We start from the raw sequence: 25,312 nt of genomic DNA, 5'->3' as shown, positions 1-25,312 counted from the left end.
CATTTATAAATGAATGCACTTAATTGCCCTGGAATTCTGAAGTTTTCAATCCGCAATCTACAACTGCCCCAAATAAATGTCTTCTACACAAATAAAATACACTTGAGCCTAAATTTATGTAATGTTGAACGGAGAGAATCTTTCATATAAACATTTATTTAACTACAAATCTTCATGTATAGACTTAAAACAAAATAATGACTTATGTTTTAATAGTTGTTACATCATTAGGTCTTTGATAAGGCTTCTATTTAATGAATACATATTCTGTGCCAGGCAGAATTGTAGGTGCTTTCCATTTATTATGTCTTATTTACAACCTCATGATATAAGTAAAAAAAGGGAAATGAGACTCAAGTTATTCGAGTTGTATGCCCGTTAGCAATAAAGAAAGAATTAGTACTAGTTCCATTAAACTATGTCATCAGCCACGACAGCGTTTTTGTATAGGGGAAGCCTGCCACAGATTTTCATTTTACAGCAAAGGTGAATGGGAAAATTATAACACACATTTTCCTGTGTCAGCTTTTCTATAACTTTCAATTTCTTCATAACACCATCATCGAAGTAACTACTCAAATGATTTACAGAAATCTTTCTCTTTTCAAGAGTAGTAAAAATATAAAGGAAATTCCTTCACATCGGTTTTCTATCTGAGGGAAGGCAATTACAACTCTTTTTTAAATTACATTTTAAAACTTGAGGGTCTTTCCCTCAACCTATATTACTTCTTTGGCTCCTCACCTAACACAAAAGCTAGGGGCAGCATGGAAGGAGAAAGTGGAGCGTATAGGAAAGTCACTCTTGTGCCATTTACTAGCGACATGATCTTGGACAAGGTTTTACTTTTTCTGTACTTCCATCTTCCACATCTGTACTGTGAGGGCAATAATATCTATTCCTGGGGCTGTTGTGTTGACATACTGACTAATGTAAATATTGTATGTATACATAGTGAGAAATTAATAATAACAAATTTGAGTTCCTTATTGTATCCTACTCCTCCAAGGAGCCAGAGAATGATTATTACATGCAAAATAATACCAAAAAAAAGTTGTTTTTGAATCTCAAACTTGTGCATTGGGTTTTTGTAAACCTTTGTCATTTTTTTCATAATTTTTTATTTACACATCATACACACACACACACACACACACACACAAGCACATTCCTCATCACATTCTCCAAAGGCCAACATATTAAGAATCATTGCATCTTACCAGAACATGAAGCAATTTCAACATCGATGTTCCAACTTCATTTGGGATACTTCACATATAAGACTTCTACATCTTGAAACCATCTCCGAACAGATTCCCTAAATGAAATGAAACAAAAACTCTTAGGAACATAGAAGAAAATTTAACTCCTTCCAATAGTACTCATTTCAAATTCCTCATGTTATTTTCCATCTGACTGCTTTTGCTCTAATTCTCAAAAAAAAAAAAAAAAATCACATATGTATTTCCAGGCTATAGATCCACAATCCCATCTGATGTATCCATCCCTGATGACACTATTGCTTGTATTTTCAGAAAATGAATTTCATTATATTTGTTTTTGTAAGTCAATGGGCATTTTTAAATAGATATTAGAAAATAACAACTAGGGTATAAGACAATTTCTACATCAAAATGAGTATTTTCAGTCATCTGTTTCAAAACCAATGATCTAACTATCAATATATAGCATGTAGAAGAAAGAAAGTCTGAGAGCCAACAAGTTGTAGCAAGTATGTCAGAGAAAGAAAAATAAATTGAATATTAGGACTTTTTTCTTCTTAGGATGCTTGTAGATGTCCTTCTAAAAGATGAATACATAAAATAAAACCATCATATGATTTTGAAACATATTTACTCATTGCCTTTAATCACTTTAATTATTATGAAAAACATAATTTCATATATAATCATTATATATATATTCATATTCTAGCCTTGACAATTTTGCAAACTGAAACTCATTCATAAATTTCCCAGGTATGCCCTCTTGCAAAAATTTAGCAATTTTAATGGTTGTTATTTTTAGCTTTCTCTCTCACTCTCTCTGTCTCTCTCACACACACATACCTTAGAAGTCAAATTTATTGCAAAAAATTACACTGCAATCACACAGAATACAATGAAATCACATTTATTCATCAGCCCAAGTCTATCCCTTTAATAGCTATGTTGGTTTCATTACAATAGAATCCTCCACAAAAAAAGTTAAATAAAATCTTGGTTATGCAAATCACACTAATGAAAACACTGGAAACTTGATTGTGTGAAACATCTCAAGCTTAAGGAGGCATGTCAGAGTGATCAATTTTAAATTAGTCACTTTAGAACACATTCTGTTGCTTCACTCTCCTGGCGGCTTCCCGATTTCAAGTTCTGCAAAAACAGTAATTACAATTGTACTGGATGGCACAAGTGAGTCTCTCTTCCTGAAAACTGGATATGAAAATGAGTCCGCTGGGTTTACCAAATAATATCGACATCTCAAGTCCTCTTAATAGGTTCACTTCAGGTACAGACTTTAAACAAAGAGGGCCGCTCTAATTTCCCTCTCAATAGAGTCCAGGTAAGAATTCTGTCTGTTTTGGGGGCACCTGGGTGGCTCAGTCAGTTAAGTGTCTGCCTTTGGCTCAGGTCATGATCCCAGGGTCCTGGGATCGAGCCCCGCATCAGGCTCCCTGCTCAGCAGAGCAGGGAGCCTGCTTCTCCCTCTCCCTCTGCCTGCCGCTCTGCCTACTTGTGATTCCTCTGTGTCAAATAAATAAATAAAATCTTTAAAAAAAAAAAAAAAGAATTCTGTCTGTTTTTAAGCTACTATCTTCTAGCCCTCAAACCAGCTTCTGTATTCTGCATTGAGATTTTGGGGCTCGGTCTCTGTACACCCCGTTTCTTTTTTGCCAGCTGACTTCTTGTTAGGTTCTGTAATAGGGGCCACTGGAGAGAGGTTGAGGGGCAGGAGAAAGGGGAAAAAGGACTTACTCCTTCATGTTCATTGGCTGTCAGTATTGTCTTAGGAATCATCCTTTTACTGTGTTAGCAGAAATCAGTTTCTCTCTCTAGATTTTTGGGCCCTTCCGGAACCAGTTCATTCTGTCATCTGAGAGATGTCAGCCCTGGGCTGCTGGCTTTTCCTCCTGAGAGTTCCTGAGTTTGAGCTGCCTACAGCTCTCCACTGGAGCTCCTCAGATCCCAACATTGGCTGCTAAGCACCACCTCCAAGGGTGGCCCTTAGAATTGCAGGGTCCCTCTCCCAGGCTCCTCACAGCCCGATTCTTTCTTTGATTTCCCAAGCCCTAAGGGTGGAGCTGCTTCCTGCGGCCACATCTCCGTATAACCTCAGGGCCTCCCTTTGCCTCTTCCTGTTCTCCAGCAGCTACCCAAACTATTCTTTATATTACTTTTTTCTTTGCTAAAAAACAATAGGTGTTGGGGTGCCTTAGTGGCTCAGTCAGTTAAGTGTCTGTCTGGCTCAGGTCATGATCCCAGAGTCCTGGGATTGAGCCCCTTGTCTGGCTCCCTGCTCCGCTGGGAGTCTGCTTCTCCCTCTCCTTCTGCCCCTCCCCCCGGCTCATGCTCTTTCTCTCAAATAAATAAATAAAACCTTAAAAAAAAAAAAAAAAACAGGTGTTGGGGCACCTGGGTGGCTCAGTCCATTAAGCTTCCAACTCCTGGTTTCGGCTCAGGTCATGATCTTATGGGTCTTGGAATCAAGCACCACTTTGGGGCTCTGTGCTCAGTGAGGAGTCTGCTTAAAGACTGTCTCCCTCTGCCCCGGCCCCTGCCTCTACTTGCGTGTGCACAAGCGCTCTCTTTCTCACTCTCTAACAAATACATAAATCTTAAAAAATAAATAAATAAATAAATAAATAAATAAATCTTAAAAAAAAACCAAAAACAAAAGAGGTAGTTTCTGTTTTCCTGACTGTCTGTGTTACAGAATGTATGTTTTATTTTTAGGTTGGAGGTGAGGAGGGTAGAGAAAGGGGAAAAGAGAAAGAATGAAGAACCTAACATTCTTTGAGATACTTTCCATTTATTGTATTATTTAATATCCAAAAAGGCCTATGAAACAGGTGTGGTTACCACAATTTACATTAATAAAAAGAGTGATAATATTTATTGAGTTCTTACATTGTGTCATCATCTTAACATATATTCATCTATTTAATAATCATAAACTTTCTGAAAAGGGAATACATTAGATCTACTTTATGGATGGACAATTGAAGTTGAAGACAAATTACATGTCACATTTTAGATATCTAATGAGCCCCTGAACTATAATGTAAACAGTGTGCCTGAGCCCCAACCCAATGGTTTGCACATCTTCAAATTGAGTTTAATAACACAGCACCAAAAAAAAAAAAAAATACATTTGTTAATATCACTACCAGTCTCATCAGAAGTATCGTGAAGTTGTCAAGTGTGGGGTGGCATACGAAAGATTTTCAAAATTTTAATTTTCACTTGAAAGCTCTAATTTGTTCATTAGCAACAAACAGAAATACAAAATGACTATTTTCCTTAAAGTGACAAGATCGCTTTGTTTATTTTGAGAAATATATACCAAATACCTAAGTCTCAGTAACTCCAGTTTGACTATAAATCAAATGTTCACATTAAAATGATGGTAAGTGAAAAAGTGGTTGGTTCAGCTTGCAATTCAACCCATCACACAAGTCTTTTGCTTGAGACAACACATCCTTCAGTTTGCAGCAAAAGTGACATGCATACTTCACATGTGAACACACAGAATATTAAAAAGATATTTATTCAGAGGGTGTTATAAAAATAATAATCTATACTACATCATCAAGGTTACTGTTAGGTGAACAGGCTTTTTTCCTTTTTTTTTTTTTTTTAAGACTTATTTATCTATTTGAGATAGAAAGAGAGGGAGTGGGGCTAGTAGGGGCAGAGGGAGAGGGAGAGGGAAAGACTCTCTAGCAGACTCCCTGCTGAGCAGGGGCCCTGCCTTGGGGCTCCATCCCATGACCCTGAGATCATGACCTGAGCCAAAATCAAGAGTTGGATGCTTAACTGACTGGGCCACCCAGGTGCCCCTCTTTTACCCTTTTTTTTCTTTAAATACATGATGGTTAAAAAAAAAAAAATGACTACTAAAAACACTTTGGTGTTACCACCTTGAATTGTGTTCAAATTCCAACAATTTTACCTACCATTGCCTTTGTACCACCAGTGCAATTGTCAATACAGTGAAAAATTAAATAATATCTTGGTTTTCTTTTTTAAATAGTTTTCACTCAGCAGACCCTCTAAAAAGTATCTTGGGAAGTCCAGAGTCCAAGGACCAAAATTTTGAGAAATCACTTATCAAACAGTGAGGTAGAAATAGTAACTGAAGTGTTAGAGTACTTCTAAGAATTCAAGTATAGAAGCCGTCTTTTAGGCCAGGGTGGACACACCCTTCATCACTCTGTGACACCACTATAGTGAGTTATCATGGGTTTTACCTAAAACAACTGGATTAAAACAACTGATCTGCGACAAAGAAAATGGTCTTGTCCCAATATGGAATCCCGATGATGACTGCTTGTTAGCATTAACTGCTTGCCCATAGCTGGGACTCTGATGAGTCCTGCCCAACCAATGTCAGGAATTCTAGGTTAGCTGAGAGAAGAGGAAGAGAGAAAAAGAGACTGAGAAAAAGAAGACACAGAGACTGACAGAGGACAAGAAACAGAGATAAGGAGATAGACAAATATTCTAAAGGAAGGAGGGAGGTAGGGAGACATAAACATAGAGAAACAGAGTCATAGAGGTACAATGACAGAGAACAGGAGGGATGGAGGGAAAGAGAGGCAAAGAGACAGAGTCAAAGAACAAATAAGAGAATGAGAATATAATATTGCATTAGGGTGCCAGAAAGGAAAGAGAATTATCTTTGCTTTGACATAGTTTTCAAATAGTCACAGTTACCAAGAAGATTTGTTTTTCCTCTCATGAGAGGTTGGTTTAACATGGATGTATGTGGGTGTGTGCTTGTGTGTGTACTGTGAAGGGTTTCGCCCTCCCCTTCTACTATGATCTGCCATGACTGACTTTCAGTGGAAGCTGTGAGGGGTGCCCTGCATTGGAAGAAGACAGACCCTTGCATCCGCAGTATGGAGGAGAGGGTCCTGGTGCCTGAGATATATTGTCAATGCTTTAACTTTGTCATTTGTACTCTCAAGTCCATCAGGCCTGGAGGAACTCAGCTTATATAAACAGAAAGAGACTTTAACACATACTTTTCCCTCTAACCATAATAGTGCATGACTTCTTGTATTTGAGATAAAGAAAGCATTAACTCTTCTTAATCTGAACTGTCACTGGTCCTTGACCACACAGTATGCATGTCCAGATTCTTTTTCTTTTAAGATTTTATTTTATTTATTTGATGGAGAGAGAGAACGCGAGAGAGGGAACACAAGCAGGGGGAGTGAGAGAGGGAGAAGCAGGCTTCCCGCGGAGCAGGGAGCCCGATGCGGGGCTCGATCCCAGGACCCTGGGATCATGACCTGAGCCGAAAGCAGACGCTGAACGACTGAGCCACCCAGGCGCCCTGCATGTCCAGATTCTTAAACACACAGTAAAGATCCACTTTGCATTTAAATACAAAATTAAAAAAAAAAAAAAACTAATTTCTAAATCTTAATACTGCTGTTGCAAAATACAAGGAAAGGCACAATGCTATATTCACTGTAAGTGAAAATTAAAGCAATAGGTCTAAAAAATGAAATGACCCTCTGTCACCATCAGTGTGTCACTATTAGTGTTCACGTCGAATAAGATGAGCAAGTGGATAGTGGTGAATATGATCAGGTTTCAGATCAGTCAACTACGAGACAATGGGAGCTCTGGGTTGCTCTTCTCCACTTTGGAAACAAAAGGGGTTTTGGCATCAGATACCCACCGAGGCAGCGCAAGCTGTGTGGGGCTGTATGTAACATTGGGTGGAGAGGGTGAAAATGTACTGGGAGCCAGAAAGGGCTGCCAGTACCAGCTGTTAGGATACCAAACAGGAAGACGAGCTGTCCATGCGTTCCTGCCAACTCTGGTGAGTTTTTAATACTTTCAGACTGGACTCTGACTTTTATTCAAGTAAAATGAGAGGCTTTTGAATTGACAGTGGCACTGGTTCTTTATCTATAAAACGAAGTGGTGAAATCACAATGGTATTTCCCAGACTAATCAGCATGACGACTGTGCACCAGAGGATACTAAAGCAAGTCAGGTAGTGAAATTTGGGCAATGCTACACATTTCGTGGCTTTTTTTTTTTTGAGATTCATAGTCTCCTTAACATAGTAACGGTTACGGGGATCCAACTATAATTTTTTTTTAATGTTTGAATAAATTATTTGGCCACAGAATCCCCTCCATTTTTTTTTTTTTTTCTCACATTGCTGTCTCCTGGGATAATAGCATTACCTTGGAACACAATTTAGGAAATGCTAAACTTGGTGCTCTCTAAAACCCCTTATGACTCCAGGATTCTGTAATTCCAAGTAGAAGAGCTGTTTAATATAATAAGACCAAGTGGCAGCATGGGGAATTGTCCCCTGAAATAGCCCTAGCTGCCTCTGTTTCCCAGGTGTTTGGGGTAAGCATATTCAGGAGCATGATGGTTGAGAGCCATGGAGAATGGCCTGTGACTCAGATTCGGGATGTAGTAAGCATCCCATTAAAATACAGCATGTATGTGTGAAGCATTCCCTAAGAGGTACTATTTACTTACCAGCACTTCATTTTTAGGTCAATGAGCACAAGGGGAAATTTTCTTTTGGAAAGATTAGGAAAGTAAAGGAAGATCATAAGAATTAGCTATCCCCTGCCCCGCCCACATGAAATGCAATGCCAAACTGCAACATACAAACTTATGTAAGTGAAATTTGGCAGAATTAGGGAGCTTTACCTTGGAGGAGAACCAGAATGAAAACGCTGTGCCTGAAGTAAACATTAATGTTTTATTTTATGGATATGTTCCTCCTTTTAGCACAGCATTCCCTAGATTCTCCTAAACTTTATGACTCTTGACTATCATCTGTCTTTTACAGGTGACGCTTCACAATTCCAGGTGGTAGTAATAAAGCCCATACTTGTACATCTCCCAATATCCCCAATCTGTACAATATAAAATCTGAATTTATACAAGTATGGTGGCTTCCATTTTCAGGATGTGAAACATTTCTTCATGTTTTTGGTGTTTTGATTGTTTATATCACTTTATATGGAAAAAAAACTCAGAACCATCATAAAAGAGGTGGTTCTGGGGAAATAAAATTCACCTAGATTTTAACATTTACTGGAAAATGTATTCATAGATTACTCTGCCCTAGAATTTCCACTTACTGCTACAAACCCAATTTCACCAATTTCAATAGACATAAAGATGATAATGATAATTTATTAGCACTTTTTATGTTCTAGGCAATGCACTAAGTTCTTTGCTTATAGCACCTTAATGCCCATAATAAGCCTATGAGGTTGGTACTGTTATCATGTGCATTTTATCAATGGAAAAAGTAAAATTCAGAGTAGTTACATAAATTTTCTCAGAGTCACACTGCTTTTCAGTGGCGGATCTTGTCATCCAACCTAGGTTTGTCTGATTCCAAAGTTTAAATTCTTAGTGATGTTCCTCCATTGCTAACTAATTTTGAGGCAATAGCTCAAAAAAAAAAAAAAATGACCATACACTAAAGACCATGTCATTGGAACCTACGTGAACTCTCTGCATTTAATTTGGGTTGGGTTCTGGGAACCACAGCTGTTCCTAAGCATTATCATGGGATCAACCTCAGGGAGTAGAATGCAGAGCTAAGGAAAATCTAAAGATACTGTTTAATGGTGACCCTACGATAAAGAACCAAGCTGTAATTAGGAACAAAAGAATCTATCCAGAAGATCCAGGCAAGAAGACAAGAAATTAGTTCAGACAATGGGAGTAAAGGAGATACAGTGATAGCAAAGTAGGTCTGAAATGGCAGCAGGGATAGCCTAGAAAGATCCTGGGTACTGAGAAAATAAGTGCAGGCATTTTTTTTTTTTTTTAATAGAATGCCTACGGCTTCTCCTGTGTGAGGAGAATGTTTTTAAAAATACCAGGTTGGATTTGACAAGACACACAGCCCTCTAGGAATTGGCATCTCCCCTACTATGCAGTACAGTGAAGCTCCCTTATTATATTGCCTATTTTTTAATCTTCAGGGAGTTTGAACTGCTGGGAGATGTATTGCAAAAGATGAGAGAGGGTGAGAGAAGAGGGGAAAGTGGAGGGTAGGGGAAGGGAGAGGAGACGAAGAGAGAGGAGAGAGGTTGGCTACAGCAACTACATCCAAGTGAGGGAAAACTCAACCAATGAGGATGTCAAGACCCAGAGATAATGGGAGGATGAGATCAGAATGAACAACAAGCAAAGGGAAAGAGCAGGGACTCATATATGGGACAAGGTTCAGTGGAATCATTTGGAGAATCTTGTAGTGGAGCCTGATGGTTTTTACCACCTAAGTCCCATTACTTTTGTAGTTGCCCATTGCCCTACTTGCATGCTCTTGTTCATCAGCCCCTTGTGGAGTCTCCAGTCATCAAGGTTTGCTGAGTCAGTTTGTTGCACAGGTTTGGGGAATCACTGGAAAGGAAATGAGATACAAACCCATAAGACTGGGAGGTAGAGAAGGTACGAAAGAGAAAAACAGAGAAGCAGTCCCAACATTAGAAGGTAGGAAGAAGAAAAAAAGAAAAGCTCCTTCTGGCAAATTATCACATTTTACTGTCACCTGAGGCCACTAAGGTGGATGAAAGCACTGGAAAAGAAATGGTCTGAGGTAAAACAAAAAAAAACAAACAAAAAACAAACAAACAAACAAAAAAACCAAAAAAACAAACCAGAGATCAGAGGTGAGGATGGATACCATAAAAGTAACTCAAGTACAGTGGGGTAGACAGGAAGAGAGGTATAGGTAAATTTTAAAGAGTGGAAATGAGGAAAAAATAAGGGAAAAAGAGACATGAGTTGTAGAACCAAGGAGGCAAAAATGCCTCAAAAGACAAGGAATTAAATCCCCCATCATTCATATTCTCTCATTTTTCCATCTTTCCCTTCTTTTCTGTCTCTTTCATACATACACACACACACAAACACACAGAACAATGAATCCCAAGATTCAGCCTATTATATTTATCTCACCATTTTCTATGCATATATATACATACTATATACACATACACCCATACACCCACATATATATGGACAATTAGTCTACTAGCCTGCTTCTGTCAAATTTTGAAAAGCAACAGAGTTCCCTGACCATTTATAAATGGCTACTGTTTTATGGCAATATTCAAAGCCTGGAACACAGTATACATGTCATCTAGATGTAGTGAAGCATAAAAGACATTTTGGATGTTAGAGCTCAGACTTCTGATATGTACCAAACCCTAAAAGCTGCAATTATGTGATAGTAATAACCACGCGGGTAAATATGGTGTACATATCAAAGATAATAAAAGAAATGTTCCTCCTAGGATGCTTTAAATGCTAAATTTTGAGTTTGTGACAACTGAATTTTAAGTCTTTAATGATGATATTAAGATATTCAGCATAAGTGAATTTGATTTTTTTTAAATACTCAAAACACAGAAATATTCTTTTTAGAGCCAAAAAGTACACAGAAATTCTATGCTAGTGAATCTACCCTTGATATGTGCAAAAATCTGACTAAAGTCATATTTACGTTCAAATACAAAATACATAAAAAAATAGAAACAACCTAAATATTCATCAATAGAGGATTGGTTAAAATGAATCATGGCACACTGACCCCTTAGAAAATTATATTATTTAAAGTGTATGTGTGTGTATGTGTGTGTGGTGTATAGAAAAAAGTACAGAAGTATCCCAAATGTTAAATGTGATCATTTGTGAGTATAGGAAAAATATGTAATTATCATTTAAAAAACATTTTTATTTTTCCCCCCTGGGAACATACATTAGAACTTATAAATAAGTTACAAGAACATAACTTCTAAGTTCAGTATTCCAAAACATTTTTATGTAAAATAATGATGGCTGAATTACCAAAACAGCCCATTCATTCATTCATTCATGTAACGCACCTTTATGTAATATTCACTACATGTCAGTCACTCACCTCAGGTATATAGAGAGGGAGGAAGCAACATATCTGTCTTTAAGGAAAGCCATGTAATCAGAAAACAAGGGAGAAAAATCATGCTCATTTAGATCTATTGGCTAGGAAGGATTTTGATGCTGCTAATAGTATAAACCCAACTATATTTATACTGTCAGGTTGGCATAATTGGGGTAGGCACAATTCTCTAGAGGGCAATACCACCTAACAACCATACTATCCCCAGCAGGAGTCCAGTCCGTGGCCAGAATGGAACTGAGCACTACACTGCATGTAATCTTCCCTGTTCTCATTTTCTTATCCTGGAAGATAGGCCCTAGCTTTGTAGCTCCCTGCAGCCAAATCAGGACTCTTGAGGCACACCCCTGCCATGGCATACTCTGGCGATTTCCATATTAGGGATATATTTGGTTCAGGATTCCATAGCCAGGGAATACCTACAAAGTAATCCATCAAAGATAGCTCAGGATTGTATTCTGCATGTTTATTAAAAAGGAGTAAATGAATCAAAGGAATCCTCTATATCTATTCCTTTGGGCTCCAGAAAGGACAGGATATGTACTTCAACCACAATTTATAATCTTAGAACCTCCTCCAACGCCGGTGGAGCTATTTATCATCTCAGTGCTAAATGTAGCCCAGAAAGAGAAAATGAGCCTTCTGTAATGAAAAGTCTGAGAGTTGGGGCTATAAACAACTGCATGGAGAGCTCTATGCTGCATTAACACAGACTCTAGCCATCGTTCAAGGGGAAGAAATCAATGACGGCACAAACATCAGCACCGAACCTCAGGAGATGTCTTGTTCTCTGTGCTCTGTGTTTCTACATAGTGTCTCATTCCTGATCAAGTTCTCTCCCCAGGGAGTGCTAATGGGCTAATGGCCACAGAAGTCTGTTTTGTTCTCTAAATGAGCAGGATCAAAGTGTGCTTGCTCTGTGGAAAACTCAACACCACTTCTGACTTCTCCAAGGGCTGCTATCCTTCTAGGGTACCTTTGATGACGCTTCAAAACTTCTTTCCCAAGCTCTTCAAAATACTTAACAGGCTTTAAGGAAAAAATAAAGTTCGTGTCCGAGAAAAGACGTTCATCTGGTTCCCAGGATTAAAGAGAGCACAACCTACTAACTGAACACAATACTCGGGGTGGAGGGAGAGCTATTTGTATAATTATTATTTTGTAAAATGTCAGTTTCCTAAAAACATTAGCCAATATTTAAAAGGTACTAAGCCCTATCCTATGCATTTTACCTGCATTAAAACAGTCAGTCCTCATGACACAGTCAGAGAGTTGGTAGTATTGTTGGTCACAGGTTCCCGAAAAGGAATTTAAAACTAAATAATTTATAAGAAGTCATACAGGTAGCAAATGTCCAAGTCTCTACTCTCCCTTATTCTGATCAAGGATTTATTTTCTAACCAAACTTAGCACTAAAACCATTTTGCCTTTACTTTTTACAATGTGCTGAAATTATAAAAAACAAGAAAAATAAACATACCTAACTTTTTTTTTCTCAGCGCAAATACCCATTCAGGTCATTTGCTTCCAGTTTTTCATTCATATATACTTGAGCAGAAATGGTCATGAACATGTGAATTTTCAAATATTTTACTATGAAGTTTCAAGCATAGAGAAAAGTTAAAGACTTTTACTGTAAGCACAGCACCCATAGAGCAAAAAGTAGATTTCACCATTAATGTTTTACTATATTTCATTTATCATATCTCTACCAATATATTACATACGATTTTATATCCTTCTCCAATTTTTTTTTGTATTTCATTATAAACATTTTTGTTGTTGTATCACAACATTTTAAATGTCTTCCAGGCCTTCTAAACATTCCTTAATGTGGCCCATTCTCCTTATCTTACTTTGTCTTATCTTACTTGAATCCTAAACCCAACTATTTACTTCCTTAAAGAGATTTACCACCCACTTGTTGCCCTGCTAAGGTCTGTTCCGGGAATTTTACTCACTTGAAATCCTAGCACTGTTCTAGACAGAGATGACTCACAAATGCCTGTAGATTGATAATGACCTTGGCCGGGATGACCGGATTTCAGTGAGACTATAATAGATTATTACTGTTATAGGATGTTATTATAATCTTTTCAATAATGAGTCAGGATTATACTAAACACTAACCAAGTATCAACAAATCCTGTTTACTATAAATATAAAAGGTTTACATTTATTATAAAAATCCCTAAGCACTGTTTCAGGTAATTAAAACTCTGAAGCCTGTAAGGGCAAAGGCCAGCATTCTCACCCCTTACCTGCTTCTACACTTCCAGTATGGGGAATATCAGGGAATCTGAAATTGGAAAGGAAAGCAGGTACTACTAACCCAATATCCTAATACACACAGAAATCCTTTCTAGAGCCTATGCATGTAACTGATGATTAAATGTGATCCAAAACACATTTGAAGGATTCCTAGGAACATTAACATTCTTATCTTCATTCAGTCAGCAAATTTATTCAGCAGTTATTCTGCACAGATACTCTGCCAGGTGCCAGAGATTCAAAGATAAATTCTTATAAGGAGCTTTCACAGTGAAGGAAAACTAGTGACATAAAATCCAGTTCAGAAATCATATGAAAGGGCGCCTGGGTGGCTCAGTTGGTTAAGCATCTGCCTTCAGCTCAGGTCATGATCCCAGGGTCCTGGGATCGAGTCCCACATCAGGCTCCCGGCTCTGCGGGGAGCGTGCTTACCCCCTCCTCTGCCTGCCGCTCCCCCTGCGTGTGCTCTCTCTCTCTGTTAAATAAATAAAATCTTAAAAAAAAAAAAATCATATGAAAGTGCACTGTGCTGGTATGGGGGAACAGAAAGGGGCAGTGCATCTGTGAATGGCAGAGAAAATATGCCAAGGAAAGCTTCCTATAATGTTGTGTGAGCTCGACCTTAAAGTCTAAGGAGGAGCTGACTAAGGAAAAAGGTATGGGGAGACTTTTACAGAGCAGGAGTTTTAGCAAAAATATTGAGACAAAAAGCATGATATACGTGGAAAACTTTAACGAATTCTTTTTTTCTATCTAGTCTGAGGTAAGAAAGACGTGAAAGATAAATAGGCAGGGCAAGATCATTTAGAACCCAGTATGCTCTATCTAGGAGCTTGGACTTTATTCTAGAGGAATAAAAAACCACTTAGGAGTTTTAAGCAATGAGTGACATGGGCAGATTCTCATTTTAAATAGATCATGGTAGAGACAGGGAAACTAAGGATAATTTTGCAACAGACCATGAGACAGATTTTGGAGGCCTGAACCAAAGTAGTACCAAGAGGGATGGATATGAAGAAACAAGGTAGAGAAACAGGTGAGATTTGGTTTTGGTGTGATCTCCAGGTTTAGTAGTTTAGAAAAAAAAGATAAATTTAGTTTAAGGTAAACAGAGTAGAGATGCTATGAACTACAAACATGGAGTAGTCTGGGGTAGTGGCAGGAAACAACTGGAAAGAAGAAAATATTTCCAATGCAGTTTTGGGACTTTTTTTTTTTTTTTTTTTTTTAAAGATTTTATTTATTTATTTGAGAGAGAGAGAATGAGAGACAGAGAGCACGAGAGGGAAGAGGGCAGAGGGAGAAGCAGACTCCCTGCTGAGCAGGGAGCCCGATGCGGGACTTGATCCAGGGACTCCAGGATCATGACCTGAGCCGAAGGCAGTCGCTTAACCAACTGAGCCACCCAGGCGCCCTCAGGGACTTTCATTTCCTACCAACACTGGTATCTCAACTGAGCTCCCTACTTATGATCAATGCCATGGTCTGGATAAGTGTGTCCCCCCAAATCTCATATGTTGGAATCCTGACCCCAAAGGTGCTGATATCTGGAGGTCCTCCTTTGGGATGTGATAAGCTCATTAGAATAGAGCCTTCATGAATGGGATTAGCACCCTTTTAAACCCCCCCCCCACCCCACCCCCGTTTCTTCCACCATGTGAGGAAGTGAGAAGATACCTATCAGTGAGGAAGTGGCTCCCCCCAGATACCACATCTGCTGGCACCATGAGCTTGGACTTCCCAGCCTCCAGAACTAGGAGAAATAAATTTCTGCTGTTTATAAGTCAGCCAGTTTGTGGCATTTTATTATAGCAGCTGAAATGGATTAAGATAATCAAGAAAACAAAATTTAAAAATGAAGGGTAAGACAGCTAAATCATCTCTCTTTTGGAGCTAAATTGCCACGTTGTGCATCAAATATGTTAAAGAGTAAAAAGGGCATGAGTTTCAACCTAATCATAAGAAAGTAATTTCAGATTTTATTAATTAAATCAATATTACATATAGAAATACAAGAGTTAACAATATTTCTTTGCCTCAGTTAAGTGAAAAGTGATAATAATTTACATAAAAATGTGACCTGAATATTTTTATTCAAATCAAAGTGTTCAAATCAGAACATTCAAATCAATTAATGAGAATAGGAATCTCTCTTGACCTCTTCCTTTTCAAGGAAAAACACTAATATCAGGATTTTATTTCAAGAAAATATCAAAAAGAAAAAGCAAATTCCATAATATACTCAGACATAAGGTAACATTCATTTCAATCTCCTACATATTTAAATTACTGGAAAATAAGGATTAATGTTCAGAATCATAATCCTGTGTCATTGCAAGTTTTGTAATGAGATGATTTAGTTATTACTACTACATTATCCTTCCTAAGAAAAGTCATAAATGTGCACTACAAAAGGCTTACTCAGTGAGGATCAAAACAATAGGTTTTCCTGCTTAGCCTATAGTTAATTGAACTAATTAATGAGAACAACCTACAACATTTTGTTTTATCACTTGGGATCCCTTGTTTGATTTATAATACCCTAAAATACCTTTAATCTTTATAAAATGTCTGTACAAAGTAGAAATAATGATTACCTTCCCCGAATCAAATAAGAACTATGTAAAAGAGAAAAAAACTCTATAAGTAAACATAAATATAAATAAATATATCCATTTGGCAGAGCAATTATCAGGGCTAAATTGTCTTCATAGGGTTACATGGCAGAAATTTAAGTATGAATTTCTTTAGAGAGAATATTTGTGTGAAGTAAAACTTGAAAGCTCCCACAGCCAATTGGAATGACTCGAGCTTTATCCCACTTGTGCATCTATTGGAGCTCAAGCCCACAGCCTTATTGATTTAGATAATTTCTGGATGGATGGAAACTCCCTTTCAGCATCTTCTCCAAAGTCTGGCTGCAAGAAGTTGATTGCTAAAGCCCTATAGGCTTCTTGACATAAAAGTTGAGATTAAAGGTTATTTCCTCTCAAGCTTCTGCTAAATGTCCTTATGCTGTGAAATCAAGAGGTCAAATAAAATGACTAGAGCATGGAAAACAAGTTTTAGGGAAAAAGTATAAGTAAGGTTAAGAAGCAGCATAAGAATCAAGGTCCCTTTGCCTTTGAAAGACATAAACAAAATGTTAGAGGATCACATGATGATATTTAGCAGTGCTGTTCTTATTCCTTAGATGCAGACTCTTTCCCAAATGCTTCATTGGTCTAATATGATCCACATATCAACCTTGTCAAGAAGGCAGAGATTTTTTTTCCAGTAATACAAGGTGGGAGTCAAAACTAGCATTTAAATGAGTTACCATGTGCTGGTTACATAGTAATTCTCACAATCATTGTGTGAAGTGCATAGTATCACTCCGACTTTATAAATAAACTAACGCAAGGAGATACCAAATGACTTGGAAACTAAAATTGCTTAGTATGTAGCAGAGTTAGGATCTAAAAATCTAAGTATCATTACTGGCAGTACTGAGAGAGAGAAAAAAAGAGAGAGAGAGAATCTTCCAGTATACCACATTGCTTCCCACAAGAGAGTTTAACATATTCTATGAAGGTAATGAGGAATCCTTAGGGTGAACTGTTTTCAATGTTAAGAAGAAGGGACACACCTGTAACTATATCCACTTACTGACTCATTATATTGAGTCCTCCCTTGACCATAAGGAATATAGGAAATAACATATATTGAAAGTTAAGAATGTGCCAAGTGCATGTTATCAGCATTAGTCTTCAAGATTTTACCCATTTTACAAAAGGAAAAATGAGGCTCAGATAGTACTTCATCCATGGTCATAGAGCCTGCATTCTGGGAGGGACTGGACTCTGTCTCCAATGCCAACCACCTTAAGTGAAAGTCTTCTGTTAAATGAGCTGCCCGTCCACCCACCCCCCACGCCCTCCAGCCAGGTCTTGTTCCCACTTGCCTTGTATGAACCTGCTTTGAGAATTCACTGCCCTAATTTCACACTCCAAGTTGAGAGCTTAGCCTAGTTCTTATACCTAAGACGGTTCCCAAATAATTAGTTTTTTCTTTCTTTCTCTTTCTTTCTTTCTTTTTTTCCTTCTTTCTTCTTTTTTTTTAAATTTTTTATTGTTATGTTATGCTGGGTGATAGACATTGGGGAGGCTATGTGCTATGGTGAGCGCTGTGAATTGTGCAAGACTGTTGAATCACAGATCCGTACCTCTGAAACAAATAATACAATATATGTTAAAAAAAAAAAAAAAAGAAGAAGAAGAAGAAGATAGCAGGAGGGGAAGAATGAAGGGGGGGAATCGGAGGGGGAGACGAACCAAATAATTAGTTTTTGACTGATTTAGGAAAACGGCATAAATTGGAGTCTAAAGAAATTAGCTTAAGGAATACTGGAAGGAAAATCAGTATTGGAGAATAGAAACTATTCTACCACTAGGCCAAAAACCAGTTCCTAGAGGACTGAAGAAAATGAGGAAACTGAAGAGGAGGAAAAGAACCTTGTTTCATTTCTGGAAGTAAATGTGAGAACAATAAAACCAAATGTGACCTGGAGCATTCCTCTACATTTCAGTCACCTTTCCTTGAGAGAGAGAAGCCACCTGCATGGGTTGGTCATGTTATTACTATTTAATTCCTGACTTCTTGTTGCCTACATCATCCAGTTATGCTTTATCACGTTCTATTCCCCTTGGCAACAAGATTGACTATTAGTCTGAGTTAACTGTGGAGATCTAAGAGAGAAAGCTTGTAACCCATGAACATAGCTTGTGGGACAGGGTAAGGACTTATTTCTGTTTGACGTGATGGGAACAGGTGTTTCCTTATCACTCAAAGTGTAAGATGTGTGACATACAATCTGTTTGATTAGAGAGAACGTATGCAACTTCTTGATCTTTATCCAATAAAGTTTTAGTAAGAAAGTGTTATCATATCCCTGTAATTATTTTAAGTAAACACTGCTTTGCTTTATGCAAATATTGTACATGATTAATGAAATCACATTCACCAAATTGAACACTGAATACAATTCTCAAATCTGTACTACTCTGACAACCAAAATAGCATGTTCAGTCATACTTTTATCTAAATATTACAGTAGACCAATAAAATCAGTAAGAAGTTATAAAATTAGAAACAAATTTGCTACATTTAATTAGATTTCCCCATATCACAGAGTGGCTGTCTATATACAATTGTTAAGTGGCTAATTGAATAAAAAAAATCTTTTAGACTTCTAGAAAACAGACATGCTGAATTTTTGCTCTAGAAGTTGACCATGAAGATACCCCCTTTCAAATACTGGAGTGGGTGGGATGCCTCTCCTTTTCCTTTGTTACAAAGCCTGGATCCCCTTTTATTCTGTTACACTGAACCAGGTGATGAAGAAACATCGTGGCTCTAAGTGACTTCCAGGGCTGGATGTCAAACAGGGCTTCTTCAAGTGTCTCATATGAAAGTGGAAATCTCATCACCAATGAGATTAGAGTTTGCTTATCTGTCTTACCTACAAGATTTGAAGTTTCTTGAAGTTAAAAATAATGTCACACTTATGTTTGTACTTCCACAACAGTACCTGGCATATAATAGGCATGTAATATATGACTTTTGGATGAACGTTCATGAACCTCTCAAGTATGAATTCAGGGAACAGATTAGATCTCAGAAGTCCTTCTTAAGCATTTAACTTCATGGCCTTATGATTATAACTACTTGCATTTTCAATATAGGGAATACATGCATTACCCTTATGTTTCTTGATGCTTGTATTAATTTTGAATTATATAGCACAATTTTAGTAAAGCTGATGATACCTTGAAAAAAAAAGAAAACTGGACATGGCAATCAACTCTCTATTATTATCAAACCAGAATACAGTGTGATTAAGCTGTAAACCTGTGGGTAACAATATTTTCCCGTAAACATGTTCTCCCAAGAGAAGACAAGTGATGCTTGTCAGAAGTCAGAAATGGAAGAGAATGTGGCAGCACAGGTATTTATAATAAATGCATTCCTTCATTCTATCAAGAGTTATATATGTATTTTATTCATCAGTGAACAAAGACAAAAATACCTGCCTTTGTGGAGATGGCATTTTAGTGGAGAAATAGAAATAAGTATTAATAAACATAACAATAGGAAATTATTTGTACACTAGAAGATCAACACCATGGTAAAAATAATAGAGCAGATTAGGGCATATTAGAAGTCCTATGAGAAGTGTCACAGTTTATATAGAGTGGTCAGTGTATGTCTCATTGAAAAGTTAACTTTTGAGCAAAATCTTTAAAGGAAAAAGAGATATCTGAGGAAAACATTCCAAGCAAAATTAACAGCAAGTGCAAAGACCTGAGGCAGGCAGCGTGCCCAATGCAGGCAATTGGGGCTGAAGTAGAATCAGCGAGAGAAATAAAAGTAGAAGAAAATGTCGCAAAGGTAATAGAAGAGCATAGGTCTTTTGCTTTTGACCTGAGAGAAATGGTGAACCATTATATGGCTTTGAGCTGGCTTGAGATTTAACAAGATTACTCCAGCTGCTTGAGAAAAGACTATAAACAGGCAAAGGTAGAAGCAAAGAGACCAGTCAGGAGGCTGGTGTGATAATCCAGGTGAGAACTAGGGTGGGTGGTAGCATCGCAGAAAGAAGAGCGAGCAATGGTTGGCTTTGGATATGTTTTCAAAGAAGAACTGAAGGAGTTGCTAATGAACTGATAATAGGTATGAAGAAAAAAGAGAATTCAAAAATAACTCTGAGGAGTTTGAGCTGGAGCGATCAAGAGTGGAACTGCCATTACATGACAGGAAGCAGACAACATGTAAAGCAGGATTGTTCTCTTTTTCTTTTCCTGTGTTTCTTCTCTTTCTCTCTTTCTGAAACTTTAAAGTTCGGGTTGGTATGCAATGAGTTTGGAATGTCTACTGGACATTTTAGTAGGCAGTTGAATTTAGAAACCTGCAGTTCAAGGGACACTTTGAGCTAGAGATAGACAGTTGGCCTTTGAATAATGGGTTTGAATGACGCGGATCAACTTATATGTGGATTTTTTTTATATAAATGCAGTACAGCACTGTAAATGTATTTTCTCTTCCTTATGATTTTCTTAATAATGTTTTCTTTTCTCTAGCTTCATTGTAGCTTTGCGCAGTGGCAGTATCATAGCCAATGAGGTTTATCCGAGGCGCGATTATTGCTAATTGAAAACTTCTCTAGCTTCATTGTAAGAATACAGTATATAATACAATAACAAACATACAAAATATGTGTTAATTGACTGTTTATGTTATCGGTAAGGCTTCTAGTCACCAGTAGGCTATTAGTAGTTAAGTTTTGGGGGAGTCAAAAGTTATATGCAGGGCCACCTGGGTGGCTAAGTCGTTAAGCATCTGCCTTCGGCTCAAGTCATGACCCTGGGGTTCTGGGATCGAGCCCCGCATCGGGCTCCCTGCTCAGCAGGAAGCCCACTTCTCCCTCTCCCACTCCCCCTGCTTGCATTCCCTCTCTCGTCTCTCTCTCTCTCTGTCAAATAAATAAAATCTTTAAAAAAAGTTACATGCAGATTTTCAACTGTGCAGGGGGCCAACACCCATAACTCCCATGTTGTTCAAGAATCAACTGTATAGGGGTGCCTGGGTGGCTCAGATGTTAAGTGTCTGCCTTCGGCTCAGGTCATGATCCCAGGGTCCTGGGATCGAGCCCCACATCGGGCTCCCTGCTTGGCGGGAAGCCTGCTTCTCCCTCTCCCACTCCCCCTGCTTGTGTTCCCTCTCTCACTGTGTCTCTCTTTGTCAAATAAATAAATAAAATCTTTAAAAAAAAAAAAGAATCAACTGTATATTTATGAGTCATCATCATGTGCTGAAGATTTCTTACAAAGAGATGTGATGTGCTCACTGAGGAAATCAGTGTAGGTGAGAAGAGAAGAGAAAGGAAGAGGAAGAAGGGAAAGGAAAAGAGATATCCTAGTACTAAGCCTGAGGGCTCCTCAGTGTCAGGAGGTCCAGGGAAGAGGAAGAGGGAGGAAAGGAGTGGCCCATGAGACGGGTCACTGCAGGGTCTGGAGTCCTAGCATCCAAGTGAATAAAGAGTTTCTAGGACAAGGAAGCCATCTCATCGGCCATTGTGAGACTTAACTTTAAATATGCCAGGCATTTCAAGCCCACACAGACTATAGGACTTCACAGGAGAATACTGGGGTATTACATTTGCTAATGGCTCATGAAACATTCTTCTGCAAAGTGAAAATCTGTCAGTTTAGTCAGATGTGTAGACTGGGTAGATTAAAAAAAACAAAAAACAAAAACAAAAAATGATATATATTAAATATATTAAAAATATAACTGCCTCATAATGTACTAGAAATGCAACAGTAATCATATTTATATAACCTATCTGCTGTATCTAAACCTGCTATTTTAGGGGAAAAAATGATGTGTAATCTTAATTTGGGAAAGCAGTAGCATCTTGTCCCCAGGATTTTTCAGATGATTAAAATAAACACACTAAAAATCTTGTAGGAAGTCAGGGGGATGAAAGGAACATATAATTTCAGTCTACAAAGAAGATGCAATATAATATAGCCACAATAACACTAACGAGTGAAACAAAAATAATTACTTTTTATTGAGCACCTATTAGTACATTTGTATGATCTCATATTCAGCCATTCACCTGCAAAGTTCCTAGTTATTATCTCACTTTTAAAGATGAGAAAACTCTGATTCAGATATTACATGACATTTCCATTTACCATGCAGATAGTAGGTAACAGTGGATCCAAATTCTCTTCTAATGGACTAGGAGTCAGAATTTCTTGGGTTGTATTTGTTGCTGTGCTATGATGACCTGGTAACCTTAAGAAATCACTTGGAATATCTCAGCTTGAGGTTCTTCAACTGTAAACATAGGGATTCTATCAACCTGAGGTGGGTATAGGCAATTTGATGCACAGAATAAGGCTGCTCTTACTTCTGGGGAAGAACTGAAGAAGAGTCATAACAAGGTGGAAGATAAAGGGGTGAAGCCGAATAAGGAAGGGCCTAACATGCTGGCTTTTCAGAAACTGCTGCAGTTTACAACAAAAGAAGTTCAAGAAAATCCCAAGAGAACTTGGGGGAGGGGGGGAGTCTACAGCCTCCAAACTAATAGAAAGATAATGACCTTAATTAATATATTTGACCCTAATTTATATTTTAAGGATTAAATTTACACTGACCTCTGAACCTCAAGTAATGACTCAGATAATAATTGCAAAATAAATTCAGAAGTCATAGGGAATTGCCAGGATAACTGTGGCATAAACTAAACTTTCAATTTCAGAAGAAAGGGCTGCTAGTGTTAAAAATTCTGCCTTGAGGACTGACAGTTGCCAGGGCCCTGTGCCACCGGCTCTGTGGCATGTGGTTATGAAACGGCAACGCCTCCTACATGCAAAAGTAGAGACAGGTCTGTTATTCAACATTATCTTCAACATCCAATCCAATGTGGCTCATCTACAACCTATGGTTTCACTGTATAGAATTATGACAGACCTTAATATTCTATCACTCATTGGCTTCAATCCTTTTTCATCTACTTATGGACCCCAAGATTACCCTTGCTTAGGTGAGCCAAAACTGTCACCCTATGAACTCCACTGTCCTATAGATTACACAAACTGATAATCTACACCAGAAAATGTCCCAGAAATTTCAAAAGTATTCACTGTAGACTTGTTAATAATCTACTGTCAGCAACAGGGATATGAAATTACAGATGACTGATACCATTTCCCTGGTCATATATAAATTAAGTAACTAAGTCTTCAGCACTCACCTTATCATCTATGGAACATTTTAGGGGACTGTTTTTTATTGGGCTCAGCCTGAGTTAACTTAATTTTTCAATTGTCTTTCTTCCAGGTTCTTAGGAATTGTTGTCAAACAAGCAAATAAATGCAAATGTTCTCCCATCATTTACTTCTGTGCTATGATTCTCCGTTGACAAGTCCAAATGCATTTGTCAGAGGATAAACAATAGGACTAAGACATTATTAAAGGTCAAGAAGCTGCTTTCTCAGTATCCCATAAGCAAGTGCCCTGTTTTTTGCTTTTGAAAGTACCTGAGCTGTATTTTTTTCTTTAAATATAAAGTTACAGGGGCGTCTGGGTGGCTCAGTCGTTAAGCGTCTGCCTTCGGCTCAGGCCATGATCCCAGGATCCTGGGATCGAGCCCCACATTGGGCTCTCTGCTCGGCCGGGAGCCTGCTTCTCCCTCTCCCACTCCCTGTTTGTGTTCCCTCTCTCACTGTGTCTCTCTCTGTCAAATAAATAAATAAAATCTTTAAAAATATATATATATAAAGTTACAATTTAAAATCCTAGAGAGCCGACCTCAGCTACACTTTTTATGCCTAATGTAAATGTTATTCCCAAACCATATCAAAGGCAATAAAGATTTAGCTCATTCAATTTTATACCATGATCTGGAGAAAATTGGATCTAAAATCTGTACTTTGGGAAGTTCATGCCAATTGATACAGATAAGCAGATAAGCCCACCATATAAGAATGTAAACACACTCAACACTGCTCAACTGCTGATTCTCGAGTATTAAGCAATGGAAATTTCATCTGTTTTTAAACACTTCTCAGCAGACTGAAATTTAATGTACACTTTGTGACAAAAAGACAGCATCATGTTGAGATTCTCCACTGTGTTATCTGTAGAGAAGCCATTTCAAAACGCTAATGGTTATATAAGATATTGGTGGTAAGTCATAAAAGTGCTGAGCTCTAAAGAAGCCAAAGCACAAAATTACTTGTATTTTCTACACTGCAGTTCAAGGAAGGCTGCATCATTAAAAGTATAAAAATATAAAAAGGTATATAAAAATATAAAGGGTCCCTTCTCAAGCTAGTATTTACTCTCAAGTTCTGAAAAAGGAATGAAACAATCTATCAATTCTCATTAACCCACAATATAAAAATATATAGTGGACTCACCAGCAAATGGTTTGAATTAGTCAGAAAATGTGGGTTAGAGCTCAATAGAAATGCATACTTTGTTAGGAGGAAATAACCATAGTGCTACGGTGTCATTTCACTCAGCGATTATAAAGAAAAGGTGCTAACACGGAAAACTTGATATAGGTCAATTTGCTGTCTTTTACTGATTAGGAGTCTTTTTGATTTATATCAACATTTATTAGATAAACTTACCAGTCCTCCTAAAACACAGATACAATGAACAGAGAAAATTTTACAGATATGCATAAAATCCTAGGGCAGCTCACCCAGCAAGACTGTGGCCAGCAACAGCACAGCCCATGTAATCTACAACCTCATAAGGGGCATTTGGGTATACTATAATGCAAGTGGGGATGGGTTCCTGTCCTGCATGAATCCACTTCTCAATCAACACAGGCTGAAGTTATCTTTCAGGTGGAAGAAGTGGACTTCAGAGTAGTTACTGTGTGATCACAGGAAGCTTTCTCAAGGTCCAGTATACAGTCTATACCAATATGTATGTACAGCATAAGTCCACTATATTTAACTTATGCTTTTTGAAAGCATAGACTGATGGTAAAATATTTTCTTTAATTTTGCAATAATAGAGCCCTACAATTTATGTTATTGCATTTCATGGACATCACAGTGTTATGGCACAGTTTTATGGTAATGACCTGATGCATGATTTATAAACATTAAGATACGGTTAAATTGGAGTTCCAACTAAAATAAGTATCTCTCTCTCTCTCTCTCTCTATATATATATATATATATAATATGAAATGGGATCATAAGACACTATTTTTTTTTCCCAGTGCATGGACATTAGTGAATTTGGTCTCGGCCAAAATGTAATTGGGCCAACTACACCCTCACTCTGAGGATTTTAT

General features: G+C 37.8%; 1 protein-coding gene and 1 non-coding gene across 9 annotated transcripts in view; one reads left to right on the top strand and one right to left on the bottom strand.

The window, feature by feature from the left end:
* Positions 1 to 25,312, bottom strand: part of LINGO2 (leucine rich repeat and Ig domain containing 2) — a 1,236,800-nt gene that overhangs the window by 997,509 nt on the left and 213,979 nt on the right. For all 8 annotated transcript variants that reach the window (XR_004298032.1, XM_032393628.1, XM_032393630.1 and 5 more), the window contains exon 2: positions 1,221 to 1,318. The gene's annotated coding sequence lies outside the window, so the exon portion shown is untranslated. The remainder of the gene's footprint in view (positions 1 to 1,220; positions 1,319 to 25,312) is intronic.
* Positions 20,571 to 20,716, top strand: LOC116625267. Its single transcript, XR_004298044.1, has one exon. It is a non-coding gene; the product is annotated as a U4 spliceosomal RNA (small nuclear RNA).

Source organism: Phoca vitulina, unplaced genomic scaffold (genome assembly GCF_004348235.1).
Source record: "Phoca vitulina isolate PV1807 unplaced genomic scaffold, GSC_HSeal_1.0 scaffold75, whole genome shotgun sequence".
NCBI classification, from domain to species: Eukaryota; Metazoa; Chordata; class Mammalia; order Carnivora; family Phocidae; genus Phoca; species Phoca vitulina.
Note: the sequence above shows the minus strand (reverse complement) of the source record. Positions and strands in the feature narration are given on the sequence as shown.